Below are 14464 nucleotides of genomic sequence, written 5' to 3'. Positions count from 1 at the left end.
TCCTTCTATTTCTCCGCAGTGGTAGGTATCTAAGCAACACAAGAGTGAGTAGGGTGTCACAATCTGAACAATGGAACCACCACCTCCGTGTACATAGAGCATGTATACAATCGGACAATGTGAATTTGCAATGTATGTGCAATTTATAGCAATGACGAAGTTTCCAGTTTCTGAATATTGTCAACCACCATAAAATGGCAACCTCCTGTCCTGTAAGTATGGACAAGTGGAAGTGATGTAAATCCACCGGCGTTGGGTGTCATGGCGGAAGACGGTCTTGTACAGCTGTGCTATTCCTCATTGGCTAAAATGGGTCTCTATGGAGTATAGTGTCCAATGGGGATCACCGGCGGTGGTGACGGTGTACACCGCTGCAGACGTGACCGCCATTTTCTGTCTAAAACCTCACTTTATTTCTTGACTTTCCACAGGACAACACCTCCACTGCGTGTGTTGCTGTTACCTGTGTCTGGACCCTGCCATGATCCCAGTGAAAGGGGAAAGAGCCCCTGCCTTCACTTCGGAGAGGTTAGAGCGCTTGGTGGATGGGGTCCTACCCCTGTATGGACAGCTGTATTGGCCTCCAGATCGACAGGTGAGTACACCATGATCATGATGCATGTGACAAGGTTGCATTGAGATGTGTGTGCTAGCAGTATGTAATATGGGTGGGGGTCCATCTGGTGGTAGTGTACATGCAGTGCTCCGGGTGATGTGTGTGCCAATGGAGATGGAAATGGCATTTGTGGGCCATATGTGTGACAGGCTGGATTTATGGTTAATGGTGTCCTCCTGCCTGTATTACCTCTGCAGGTCAGCGCCCATCAGAAGAAGGGGTTGTGGCATGCCATCATGAAGGACATGCAGACCCTGGGGGTCTATAGCAGGTGGAGCACCCACTGTAGGAAAAGGTGGGATAACCTGAGACATTGTGCCCGGAAGACCGTGGAGGCCCAGCTTGGGATGGCATCCCAATGAGGGTGGGGTACCTGTCAGAACCTGATTCTCTCTGATGGACTGCATACTGGCAGTGGCCTAACCAGAGTTTGATGGGCTCTTGAGGGCAGTATAACAGCCACAAGGGGGGGAGTACAGTGAGCATGACAACAATTATTTTTAGGTGGCATGGGATTCTGGTGGTGGGTTTCAGTTAGTGGGTGCCCCTTAATGTCAGCTCAGCCATTGCTGCATGATCCAGATCAAGGTAAAAGGGTGTATAGCAAAATCTGGTAACCTAGATAGGTAGCATTCCATGTCAAACAGGGCTTAGTGGGTCCCAGGAGGGGTACAGTGGGCAGTGGTTGGCTCTCATCTTGCTGTGGTATTTAGCCAATGAAATGCCAGTGCAATGCATAGTGCTCAATCCTGATCTCTGTGTGTGATGGTATTGTGTATGTCAACTGTGGTGTTGTTGCTGTAATTGACCCAGTGCTCCCTTTCTCTCCCCCCATTATCTTCTGTCATCCTGTCCATGTGTGCATTAGCATCATCTGGTGGAGGAGCAGGGGCACCGGCGACTGAGGGAGCTGCATCCCACAGGACCCAGGAGGCTGAGTCCACTTACACTGAGGGGACCAGTGTGACAGAGGGCAAGGGGAGCACCCCGGCGGAGACAGGAGGTGAAAACACTGACTCTGATTCCTCCTCTGATACAAGCTCCCTTACCTATGTAACCACCCCAGCTACTGGTATAGCTGCCACCCAGTACCAGGACCTCCTCCCAGTAGCCCCCTCACAGAATGCCCGTGCCCGCTCACCCAGGAGGGTGGGCATCTCGTTCGCCCCAGGCATATCAGACCCTGCCCAATGTGGCCCGCTGCCCTTAGTGAGAAGGCTATTGACCTCCTGAGATCTATATCTGTGGGACAGTCAACTATTGTGACTGCCATCCAGGGGCTGGCATCCTAGATGCAGCAATGCAATGCATACCTAGAGAACATCCACAGTTGGCGGCCCTATGAGATCATTTCAGCCTCTGGCCTCCTCTCTGATGGCAGCCAGTGCCCCTGTTCCTACCATCCCCCTCCAACTACCACTTTCCAGTCCCAGTTTCCTCAATCCCAACCCACAGATACAGACAAGCATGCAGACAAAACATCACACAAGAGTAGCACAGTCAAACACAGGCAGAACACTTCAGGCCACAAGCACTCACACAAACAACAGAAACTTTAACACACAAACACATCCACTGCCTCCACTGTCTCCCCCTCCTCCTCTCTCACAGTGACATCCGCACTCACACCTGCATGTACTGTATCAACACCCACCACCACCATCACCACATCATGCAGAACACACACCTCACTTACAGACAACTCCACAACATCCATCCACGTGTTCCCTTTGTCCTCTCCCACTCTGTCTGCCCCCCTAAGAGACACAAAAGCACACACACGGACACCCAATATCCATCCACCTCACACACACACACTGCCCATGCACCTGCACCCAAGTCCAGCAGATGTACACCTACGACAACCACTCCCTCAACCTCCACTCCCATCCCTCTTCCCACTTCCCGGCCCAATGCCCCTGTTAGTAATTGGGTCTTTTGGGTGGCAGTCAGGTTACCCCCTGTCCAAGCAAGGACCCTAACTCTAGTCAGGGTAATTCACACACAATCCAATTTATCCTGTGTCCACCCTCTGGTAGCTTAGCACTGAGCAGTCAGCCTTAACATAGAAGGCAATGTGTAAAGTATTTGTGCAATAAATCACACAGTAGAACAGCACAAAAATACACCACACAGTGTTTAGAAAAATATACAAAATGTATCTGATAAGATGAAAGTCAAAACGATTAAGATAAGTATATGTTGAGATATCACTGTAAAAATGATATAAAGTGTCCTTAGTCTTTTAAAAGCAACAAATGTCTCTTGCCAGCACAAAGTACCTGGTTTGTGTTCAAATTCTCCACAAGAGACCGCAGAGGAGAAGATGCGTAGAAAACGGTGAGGTGTGCGTCAATTTTTCTGGCGCACACAGATGATGAATCATTGAGTTTTCACGCAGGGCAGGATTTGCGTTGATTTCTGGAGTGTAGGCTGGGATCCTTTTTGGGTTGCGGGGTTTTCGGACGCCCCGGGGATGATGCGCTTGCAGGATGAAGTCACAGGGGCTGCATCAATCCGGTGGGTGATGTGTGGAAATTTATACCACACAGCAGGTGCTGCGTCGATTCCTCTCAGGAAGTCGAGCTGCATCGTTCAGGCTCAGCTTTGCGTTGATCCAGTGGGCCGTGCATTGAATTTCCGGTCGCAATGCTGCATCAATCTTCTCCTTGCGAAGTTGGGCTGCGTCATTCCGGTTCGGCGTGCAGTGATTTTCTCACTGTGATGCAGGCTGTGCGTCATTTCTTGCAGGCTGTGCGTCAATTTCTGCCGCACAATGAGTTCTTGGAAAACACTTCTCAGCACAGCCAGAGAACAGCAAGGCAAGACAGCAGGGCAACAGCAGCGCAGCAGTCCTTTGCAGAAAAACAGTCAGGTGAGTCCTTTGGGCAGCTAGGCAGTTCTTCTTGGCAGGATGCAGGTTCTGGTTCAGAGTTTCTTCTCCAGGAAGTTTCTGTGAAGTAGAAGTGTCTACCTCAGAAGTGTCTGAGTTGGTAGGGTCAGAGACCCTGCTTAAATACCCAAATGTGACTCTGAAGTGGGGGAGACCTCAAAGAGTGGCTTAGAAGTGCACAAGGTCTCCTTTCCGTCCAATCCTCTCTGCCAGGGTCCCAGTAGGGGGTGTGGCAGTCCTTTGTGTGAGGGCAGGCTACTGTCCTTTGATATGTAAGTGTCAGGCCCTCCACCCTCCCAGCCCAGGAAGACCCATTCAATATGCAGATGTATGTAAGTGTGACTGAGCATCCTGTGTTTGGGGTTTGTCTGAGTGAATGCACAAGGGAGCTGTCACTAAACCTAGCCAGACGTGGATTGTAAGGCACAGAATGATTTAAGTGCAGAGAAATGCTCTCTTTCTAAAAGTGGTAATTCTAAACTAGTAATATTAAATCCAACTTCACCAGTCAGCAGGATTTTGTATTACCATTCTGGCCATACTAAATATGACCTTCTTACTCCTTTCAGATCAGAAGCTACCACTCAAACTGTATATGAGGGTAGCCCTAGCCCTAGTGTTAGCCTATAAAAGGAGCCGGTCTCACAGCAGTGTAAAATGAATTTAGGAGTTTTACACTTCCAGGACATGTAAACTACACAGGTACATGTCATGCCTTTTGTCTACACAGCATCCTACCCTATAGGTTAGCACAGTCCTACCTTAGTGGTGACTTATATATAGAAAAAGGGGAGGTTTAGGCTTGGCAAGTACTTTTAAATGTCAAGTCGAATTGGCAGTGAAACTGTACACAAAGGCCTAGCAATGGTAGGCCTGAGACATGGTTAAAGGGCTACTTAAGTGGGTGGCACAATCAGTGCTGCAGGCCCACATTTAATCTACAGGCCCTGGGAACATATAGTGCACTTTACTAGGGACTTATAAGTAAATTAAATAAGCCTCTTGGGTATGATCCAATGTCATCATGTTTTAAGGGAAAGTGCATCTGCACTTTAGCACTGGTTAGCAATGTGCAGAGTCCTAAAACCAGCAAAAACAGTGTTCAAAAAGTAGAGGGAGGCAGGCAAGAAGTTAGGGGAGACCACCCTAAGGCTGTCAGGTCTAACAGCCCATAAAAATCATTTCCTTGCACGTCTTGACCTCTTCCCTCCCCTTCCACCCCCTTTCCAGCCCATAAGAGCAGGGTCCCAACAACCCAGCCCAGCACCTCAGCCCAACACCTCCAGCTCAGAAACGGAGGATTAGGGTGGTGAAAAAGCAAGGGACAGGAGATGGGGACAGTGCAGGCCCCTCCTAGCCCTGGAGGCAAGGACACAAGTGACATGTCAAAGGCCAAGGGGACCTGTCAAAAGAAGGGACACATGGATCCCCCTCCTCCAGTAAAGAAAGGAAAGGTTCCCACTCAACTACAAATGAAAGTGAAGGTTCCCACTCAACCACCAATGAAAGGCAAGAATCCCACTCAACCACCAATGAAAGGCAAGGGGCCCACTCGACCAGCAGAGGGCAAGTAGATCCCACCTCTATTTGAGGCACAGCAGCCGTCACTTCCAGCAGAGACACAGCAGCCCTTACCTCCAGCAGAAACACATCAGCCGTCACCTGTAGCAGAGGGCAGGAAGCCCCCACCTCCAGCAGAAGGCAAGGAGCCTCCAGCACAGGCACAGCAGCCCTGACCTCCAGCAGAGACACTGCAGCCCTCACCTCCGGTAGAGGGCAGGGAGCTCCCACCTCTAGCAGAGGACAAAGAGCCTCCACCTTCGGCACAGCAGCCCTCACCTCCATCAGAGGCACAGCAGCCCTTACCTCTAGCAGAGACACAGCAGCCCTCACCTCCAGCAGAGGGCAGGTAGGCCACCCTTCAGGGACTGTTGTACAAGGAGCCCCCTCCAAAACCAGTGGGCAAGTTCCCTACTTCAGTGACTGTGGCCTTGCACTCCCCAGCAAAGACAAATGGGCATGGAGCCCCCTCCAGAACCAGTGGGCAAGCTCCCCACTTCAGAGACTGTGGCCGTTCACTCCCCAGCAAAGACAAACAGGCATGGAGCCCCCTCCAGAACCAGTAGGCAAGTTTCCCACTTCAGAGACTGTGGCTGTGCACTCCCCAGCAGAGACAAATGGACATGGAGCCACCCCAACAGAACCAGTGAGCAAGTTCCCCACTTCAGAGACTGTGGCCTTGCACTCCCCAGCAGAGACAAGTTGGCATGGAGCCCCCTCCAGAACCAGTGGGCAAGTTCCCCACTTCAGCTGAGGTACCACACCACTCCACCCCCTCCCCCTAAGGTGCCTTCCCATTTCCAACATGATGCCCATGAACAGTGGATTCCGGAAGTTGTCAAAAGTCAAGTTGGGCCTTGGACTGTGCCCTATGGCCATGTGGCCCTTTTGTACTTTGGACTGGCCATTGGCCCATTCTTAACATTGTTGCCTGCATTTGGAATCGAATGGACAATATGGTGGGTGTTGGCATCAAATTACAGTGTTCACTGATTCTCATAGTTGCCCTTGTGTTATTTTAACATGTGTACTGTGACATTGGTTTAACTCTGCAGCTGGTTCTGTGTATGGTGTGTGTGTGAATGGTGTTTGTCGTATGTGCGCGTGTGCCACTCTCCTTTTCCTCCCTCCCTCCCTTGTGTGCTAGGTGGCTGTACTTACCATCATCATCTTCATCGGTGTTGGTGTTCCATGAGGGCCATAGCATAGAATAGCATTAGGAAGACTTGAAGTTACGGTTCCATGGCGGCAGCGGAGTCCTCTGTGTATCAGTTAGTGAGTCTTTGGTTTTCTGTGTTCTCTTTTCGCCAGGCTTTTGATGGTGTTGGTACTGCCCTGGAAATCACCGCCATGGTCATAATTTGGCTGTATTTACTGCCAGCCTGTTGGCAGTATTACCACCACTTTATCACTTACAGCCAATGTCATAATGACCACCATAATGTTTAAGCCTGTCTCTCACCCTTCTATCTGAGGTTGACAAAAATGTTGACGCTATTCATGCACCATGGTACACCACACTGTAAAAACGGTGCTACCATGGTGACATTAGGGGGGGCGCAAGAAAAGTGGTGCATCATAGCTGACTTTCTTGTAATTATGCTCCATAGTGTTTTTCTAGTGTTTTGAACTTTTTAAAACTTTGGCTTTCATCAAACTTCAGAATTACCAAAAATTTTGAATAATTTTTCCTTTCCTAGCTGCAGATTGTGTATAGTTAATTCACAGGTATTTGCATTTTGTTGTGTTACAAACAATTACATCCTTCAGCCCTTCCTTACACACTCCCTGTGACTCAGCAAGATTGTCGCTTTGCTTTTTTTTGTTTCTCTAACTGCAAAGTAAGAGGAGTAGTTAATACTATTCCCCATGTTAAAAAAGCAGCAATGTGTCAAAAGACATATCCAAATATTTGACCTCTGTCTTTGAAGTGCAGCAAATATGACAAAATAAAAGCAGGATTTATAGGCGTTTTTTGTATTGTTTGAACTTTTGTGACCGGAAATCATCTCACCTAGTTGGGTAAACATTAAGATAATGGATGATTGATAATCATGATGGTGTTAGTATTCACCCATATAGACCTTTCTTCGCTCGCCAGCTCAACATACCAGTGCTTATGTAGTATTTTCTCCATTCTTTAATTTTATATTTCAGGCTTTCCTAAAGCAAAATAATTCGGACTTTCCTGAATTAAAAAAAAGCAGAGTAATGCAGAATTTTTCAAGTCAGCCTTCTTAATGAGTGAAAAACATGGTAGTGGATATACAAGTATACAGGTTTTTAAATTTTCTTCAAAACGTTTAGCAAATGTGCAGTAGTCCCAGATTGTTAATATAAGCTGTATAATAGAGGTGCATACTGCTTGGTCGCTCACTTTACCTTTCCTCTCAAAACCTTTTGTATATATTTAGCCCTTATTATTCATGTTCAACCTGGCAGCCTTGGGTGGCCGTAACCCATACTTTTTGCATCTACCTCCTGTTTTGTTGTTGTATCTTGGTGTTGGCCTTAGGACTCTGAGCACCTTATCAATGCTAATCAGTGCTAAAGTTCATGTGCTTGTCCCCTAAAACATGATAACATTGGTATCCAGAATTGGCATATTTAATCTACATATAGGTCCCTTGTAAAGTGATATACCATATACCTAGGACCTGTAAATGGAATGCTGATAGTGGGTCTGCAGCTCTGATTGTGCCACCCACTTACGTAGCCCTGTAACCGTGTCTCAACAAATCCTCTCTACTGGTATGGGTAGATTTATAAATAGTATTTTAGAAATCCCACATTTAGAAAGTGGGTATTTCTCTGCTCTCACTGCCCTGTGTGCCAACAGCCTATCTACATTACACGTCTGACTTGTGCTAGGTGACAGCTACACTTGTGCATTCCCTTCAGACACCCACAACACAAGATACTCAGCCACATTTACATGCATCTGCATAATGAGGGGTTTTCCTGGGGGAGAGGTTGGGAAAGGCTCCCCTTACATCTCAAATGGAAGTGGCCAGGGCAATCACAAAGGGGCTGATTACCTCCCACTGATAGTCTGGAGCAGGAGATGAGCTAAAAGGGGGACCTGTGCACTTCACAGAAACCATTGAAGTCAGGCGTCACATCATAGCCCTTTTCTAGTCTCTGACCCGCTCAAATCAGTACACTTTTGTACTCATGGAATCCCCTTGCACCACAATATGCCTGCACCAGCCATAAAGTATGCAAAGGGGGGTGATCCCATCTTAGGGGGCTGAAAAAATGTTGCAAAGACATTTTGTGTCATTTTCGTGGCATTTTTAACACCTGCTCTAGCAGGCATTGAAAGGGGGCACACCATCGGTTATAATGGGCCCCTATGTACTGTTCAGGGAAAGCGCCAACATTTTGGCATTAACCCTGAACAGTACATCAATAGCATCAAAAATGTTGACGATATTGCCGCTTACCCTGTTCCATGGTGCACCGTATTTTAAATATGGTGCACATGGTGGTGATAGAGGGGCCCTAAGGGGAACAAGAAAGTGATGCTGCACTGTGAGCTTAAATCTGCCCCTAGGTAGCTAGAGATTGCTATCTTTTTCAACATTTTCCATGTGAAAGAGATGTAGTTGAGATATGGTTCATTTTTACTGATGCATTTATCATATTGTCCTTTATGGAACAGTGGTCACATGATGATATGGGAAAGTGCAAATTCCCATATGCAGGCTAATAACTGACAACCGATTTGTGTCCCATAGCACATGTGATATATATGACTCGATGGTTCATTATGTCCTAATTAAGATCATCGATCAGAGATTGGTTGCCTGGTAATAAATGATATGTGAAATATCCGAAGAGAGTGATTTGTTTTAGTCGAAGATAATAGGTTCAACTGCATAAGTCAGATAAGGTGATAAATTAGGGTTGAGATTTGGAAGAAGGTATGGGTATTACTCAGTGTTAGCTCACATTGCTTGACAATCAGTATAAAAGGACTACTCCTGCTGTTCCTTTTTGATATTTATTCTTAACAACTATTTTATAGCCTAAAGGTATTGTTTCTTCAATTAGGGATGTATAATTTATTTTATGAAATGGAAATATAATTTAAGATAGGAACTGATACATGTCAGATAAATATTTCAATGCATGTTGGGAATTGTTTACCATGTGTTGAGGTTTCCCTCTGGATTTGATTGAGATTACAGTGACTAGGTTATTTTGTAAAGTAAAGGTGTGGCTAAGTGTGGGAGCTTACTTAGTTTTTCTGTGTTTTCTTAGCAGAGGCATAGAGTGAAATAGGTGTCATGGCTAAGTATGAACTTGAAGATCCTGAAACATCCGGCTTAGGGCATTTAAGCATAAGCAATTTTGGTGTATATTTTTTCAGTTCTCTCTCAGCTTGATCCTTAACACAGCTTGAGTGGACAATGCCACTAGGCATGTTTTAGGGAATTGTTTTTTTGATGTGAGTGCAATGGTTTCACAACTGACCTATGTTGTGGTCCATTTAATGAAAATCTGTGGACTGCTGGCAAATTCTTTTTGAAGTTCTATGAAACATTTTAGGAGATGAACAATTGTATCTGAGGACTAAAAAACACGAACTGATCAAAGGTTGATACCCTTTTGTTATGAAGGGATGTTGTTGAGACAATGCTGGTAACCATTGTAATATTTGGAGTTAGGAAGTTGAAGAAGTTTATGTGTTGATAAGATAAGGGTGTGCAGAATCTATGGAGATCATATAGTTTTGTGCCTAATACTACATTGAGAGGACATTTCAGGAGGGTGAAATGGATGTCTTTCATATACTTGTAAGATCTTATCTTATCAGGACTGCAGGTTGGTTCTCTAACTTCAAAGGTGATGGATGGCTCTGGATGTTGTGAGAGGAGGGATATGATAGCGTAACTAGTTTTTATATATGTATGTACTTTATATTACATTCAGCTTAAGAAACAAGATGAGGAACCACAGGAGACATAGCATCTGGGCAGCTAGTGAAAAATGCTCCAGGATGCATTAGCCCTGCAAAAACTGCAACAAGTAGGGTACAATCACTGGAGTGCGTGGATGTTAATATTCTCAGACCATACATTACAGGGATCCAAGACCCAGAACCTTTTAAGTCTAACTGTCAATATGAACAGAAAACTATCACTAATCTCACACCCAGATTTATAAGCTGAGTATTATTATTAATATAATCATCCACATCATCACCACCATTATTATTGTTATTATTATTATTATTATTATTATTATTATTATTTTTATTATTACCATTATTATTATTGTTACCCTACTTATACACTGTTACCTCAAAGACATCCTGGCAATAAATATCAGATTCCTGATTCAAAGCAGGTCAGCATAAAGCTTATAAAGCCAGGATTTTAAGGCTTTCCTGAAGGCAAAGAGGTATTATGTAGGGAAGAGAAAGGCAGGCAGACTGTTCCATAGGCTAGTCACCTGAGAGGAAAAAGACCTGCCTCGCATCTTTATCGTTCATGAATTTAGGGACCTTCAGCAGTTTTGCAATGAATGAGCACAGTAGGCTCTCGGCACTAAAAATCAGCACAAGCAGTGCAACATACCTAATTCCACTGCTCGTGGAACTTTATGGAATCTCTCTGAGTGTTTGGACAACTCTGTGGAATTCTGCGTAGTGAAACCCCATATCTACTTCTATTTTCATCTTACATCATAGATTAAAGGGGATTGTTTTTCAAAATAATATTGGAAACTAGCATATTGACTTTTAAATTGTTTGTGAGCCCTTTGGGGAGCTTTGGTGTTTCCATTGGGTACACATCTGCACCAAAGGTTGCTTTCTCTCACTTGCTATCTTGTACTTTTTACAAAAGTGATTCAATAGAGATAAAAGCCAACCTGACCTCCTACAGTGCTCAGCATAATGGAAAAACAGTGGTGGGGCAACCTCACTCTGTAAAACTCTTATCAATCCCTTTAGGTCCAGTCGGTTTTGTTTGTCAAACCTTCAGCTCATCCCTGGGCATCTGTGGATCTGAGCAGCAAGGCTTACACAAAGGAACAAGGCTAAAACATTTAAAAAACACCAAAACAATTGAAAAAGAATAAAAACTAAACAATCTGACAAATAGAGTGTATTTTTATGTATTTCTAGACACTACAATGAAAAAGATTAATCAGAGGGTTCCAGAGAATTTACAAGGCATAGTAAGTCAAAGCATTTCATTCAACCATGAACAAGCTTTTGTAAATTCAAAAATGTTGACACTTTTTCACCAAAAGGTTGGGCTAGTTGTAAAATTAGAGTCACTTTAGGTCGCTAACTTCAATAGGGAGCTAGTCAGGGGGACCAGCAAGTTTGTTAAAACTGGCATCCTCGTTATGCGTTTCCCCTTAACTTTTGCCTTCAATCTTTCTGGTTTGATGAGTTCATTTTGACTGGTTTTAGTACTATGTGCTTTTTACCACAGCTAACCAATTCTAGATTGCTTGTGCTCTCTCCTTAGAACATGGCAGAATTGGCTTATACTCAATTGGCATGTTTAATTTACTCGTAGGTCTCCAGTAAAGGGAAACTACCTGTGTTCAGTAGCCCATTAAACATGTCTCAGACACGCCCCTGAAGCCTGTGGGTGCTGTTTTAAAACTGCCCAAAACACATAAATATACTATGGTAAATATACAGCTCACTGTTTGCTTATTTTTGTGAGGTTTTTTCACCCTGGTTTCTGGCACAGAGCATGCTTTTGCATGTACAATTGACATCATATGACATGGCATAAACGCAAATCCTGTTACAACTATCTAGCATAACCTTCTCAGGTTACTTTTTCACCATAGACGTTTTAAGATTCATTTTGTCAGTATCTGTTTAGCTTGAGGTTTAGCCTGAGGTTAGCCTGCCCACTGAGTGTTTTAGTGAAGGGCCCACACATTAACATTTTGTAATAGATGTCATGCATGTGCTTTTTACCACAGCTAACCAATTCTAGATTGCTTGTGCTCTCTCCTTAGAACATGGCAGAATTGGCTTATACTCAATTGGCATGTTTAATTTACTCGTAGGTCTCCAGTAAAGGGAAACTACCTGTGTTCAGTAGAATTGATATAATTGAGGTATCAGTCACTTACCATTGATTGACAACATGTTCTCTATTGTTGGTTCTGATGTGTCCTTTTTCAACTCTCAATATTACAGTTACCTCTGACAAAGAGACAAAAGTTGTCCCAAAATTCATTGGGTTGATTTCACTATGGCTATTTTTAATGAATTGTGAACCGCTATATGTTTCAGCAATAAGCCAGGAGTGGCAACTTATATGAACTTGAAAATTTAAATCTCTATGGGGGTCATAATGGCAGTCCGACTGCCACATTTTGACCATGGCAGAGTAGCCACGGTCCAACTGCCAACACAGCCAGGCAGCCGCCAGCCTGTCGCCGGCAGTTGAAATCTGCCAGGGCAGCGCTGCAGGCAGGGCAGCAATTACAAGTCAAGACTCAGGGGACCCAGGGCGCCCCTGAACTGCCCATGCACTTGGCATGGGCAATGCAGGGGCCCCCATGTACAGCCCCATTGCACATTTCACTGCCACATTGCAGCTGGCTTCATTAGGAGCCGGCTGCAATGTTAAGGCCCTGTTCCATGCTGGCCCAGCGGGGAAACCATCATAGGGCTGGCAGGGATTAGGCCGCAAAGGCAGCCTGATGGCAGTATGGCATTGGTGGGCGGACTTCACCACACACCAATGTTATAATGAGGGCCTATGTCTCTGAAAGAAAGTATTGAAGAAAGCACTGAAGAAAAAAATGGATTAAATTGGACAAATATTGACAAAAAAGGCCTAATATTGTTGATATCATTGGCTTATACCAGTCAGTAGTGCATCTTGGGTCTGGTGCTCCTTTTGGGCACTAGCCTGCGCCAAAATAAACCTTTTACGAGGCCCAAACCTTCCTTTTGAATTCCTATAAGGTACACTAGGGTAGGACATGGATAGCCCAGAGGGCAGGGTGCAGTGTTTTTAACATGTGGGACATATATGTTTAAGTTCTACATGTACTGATAGTTACAAACTCTTAAATGTGTCTGTCATTGCTACTAGACCTGCCTATCTCTCCCATAGGATAGCATTGGAGTTAATATAAAAAATGTAATGAGCTGTAACTTCCAATTGGGACCGGGTAGACAGGTTGAGTTTGTTGTCTAATAAATTGCAATTATAAGCCCTCTTTAAGTCAGATTTGCATTGACAATTCTGAAAATACCACCTTCAGAAAGCTTTCATTTTCTTGTCTTAACCATTTGGTACCTGAAGCCTGATCCTGGGTCACATGACTAGGTGTAGCTGGCACTAGATCTTTGTGTTTTGCTCCTGGACAGTGAGATAAAGGGAAGATATGTGTTGGTCAGATGGGCCACTCAGAGTTAATAAGGGGAAGGAGTTGTCACCTACCAGACATTGTAAATCAGAAAGACTCTTCCTGATCTCTCTCACAAAGGGCTTGTTACTAGGCTATTGTGACCCCAGGACAGAGAGGAAAGAGATGCCTGACACCTCAGCGGGTAGGAACTTCTAGAAGCTTCCTCTACTTCAAAGTAGTCCACCAAGTATGAATATTGGACCCCAGACCCCTGCTCTTCAGTACACTTCTGGACCTGTGGATGCTCTTGCAGGAAGAATGACTCCTGTGCTTCTGAAAGTGCTGCCACTCTGGTAGACTGCTGCTCTGATAAATTGCTGACCTGCAATGCTGACCTGCTGCACTCCTGCCCTCTTGAGAAGGACTGGACCTTCATGTGTTGAACCCAGAACCACCAGAGTGACTCCCAGGGTTAGATGGCCTGGCCTCTTTACTAAAGCCTTTGGGACAGAAGGTTCCAACAACAGTCTACCTAGCACCTGGACTCTGCTATCTGTGAGTCCTACCCAGCCAAGTGGACATTGAAAGGGACCCGTAAGGTGTTCTGCATCCAATATGTGGATCAAGTAGACCCAACTCTGAAAGACGCAACCTTGAGCAGAATTGACAAATCTACTGCATGAATCTTCCCAATGCAAAGACATATCATCACCCTTGCAACCTACAGCCTCATCAGATGGCAGCCTTGATGACTCTAGACTCTGCAGCTCAGCCTTGCAGCTCCTCGGAACTGACATATCGCCCTGATTGTGTGAACGGGACAATATTGACTTCGCATCGCAATCCCCTTATCTACTGATTCCTCTACGACGATACATGACCTTGTACCTCAGCCTCACAACTTGTCAGAATGAATGCATCAATTTAGCTGTGCAACACGTCTTTGATGCAGAACCTCACCATGCTGTGCAACCAGAATATAAGGTACTCTTGTTCAGTGGAACAAATTGGGCCACTGTAGTCAGCATGCGTTCCAGCACAACGGCGGT

This window comes from Pleurodeles waltl, chromosome 4_1 (assembly GCF_031143425.1).
Source record: "Pleurodeles waltl isolate 20211129_DDA chromosome 4_1, aPleWal1.hap1.20221129, whole genome shotgun sequence".
Classification (NCBI taxonomy): domain Eukaryota; kingdom Metazoa; phylum Chordata; class Amphibia; order Caudata; family Salamandridae; genus Pleurodeles; species Pleurodeles waltl.
This window is presented reverse-complemented; position numbering follows the sequence as displayed.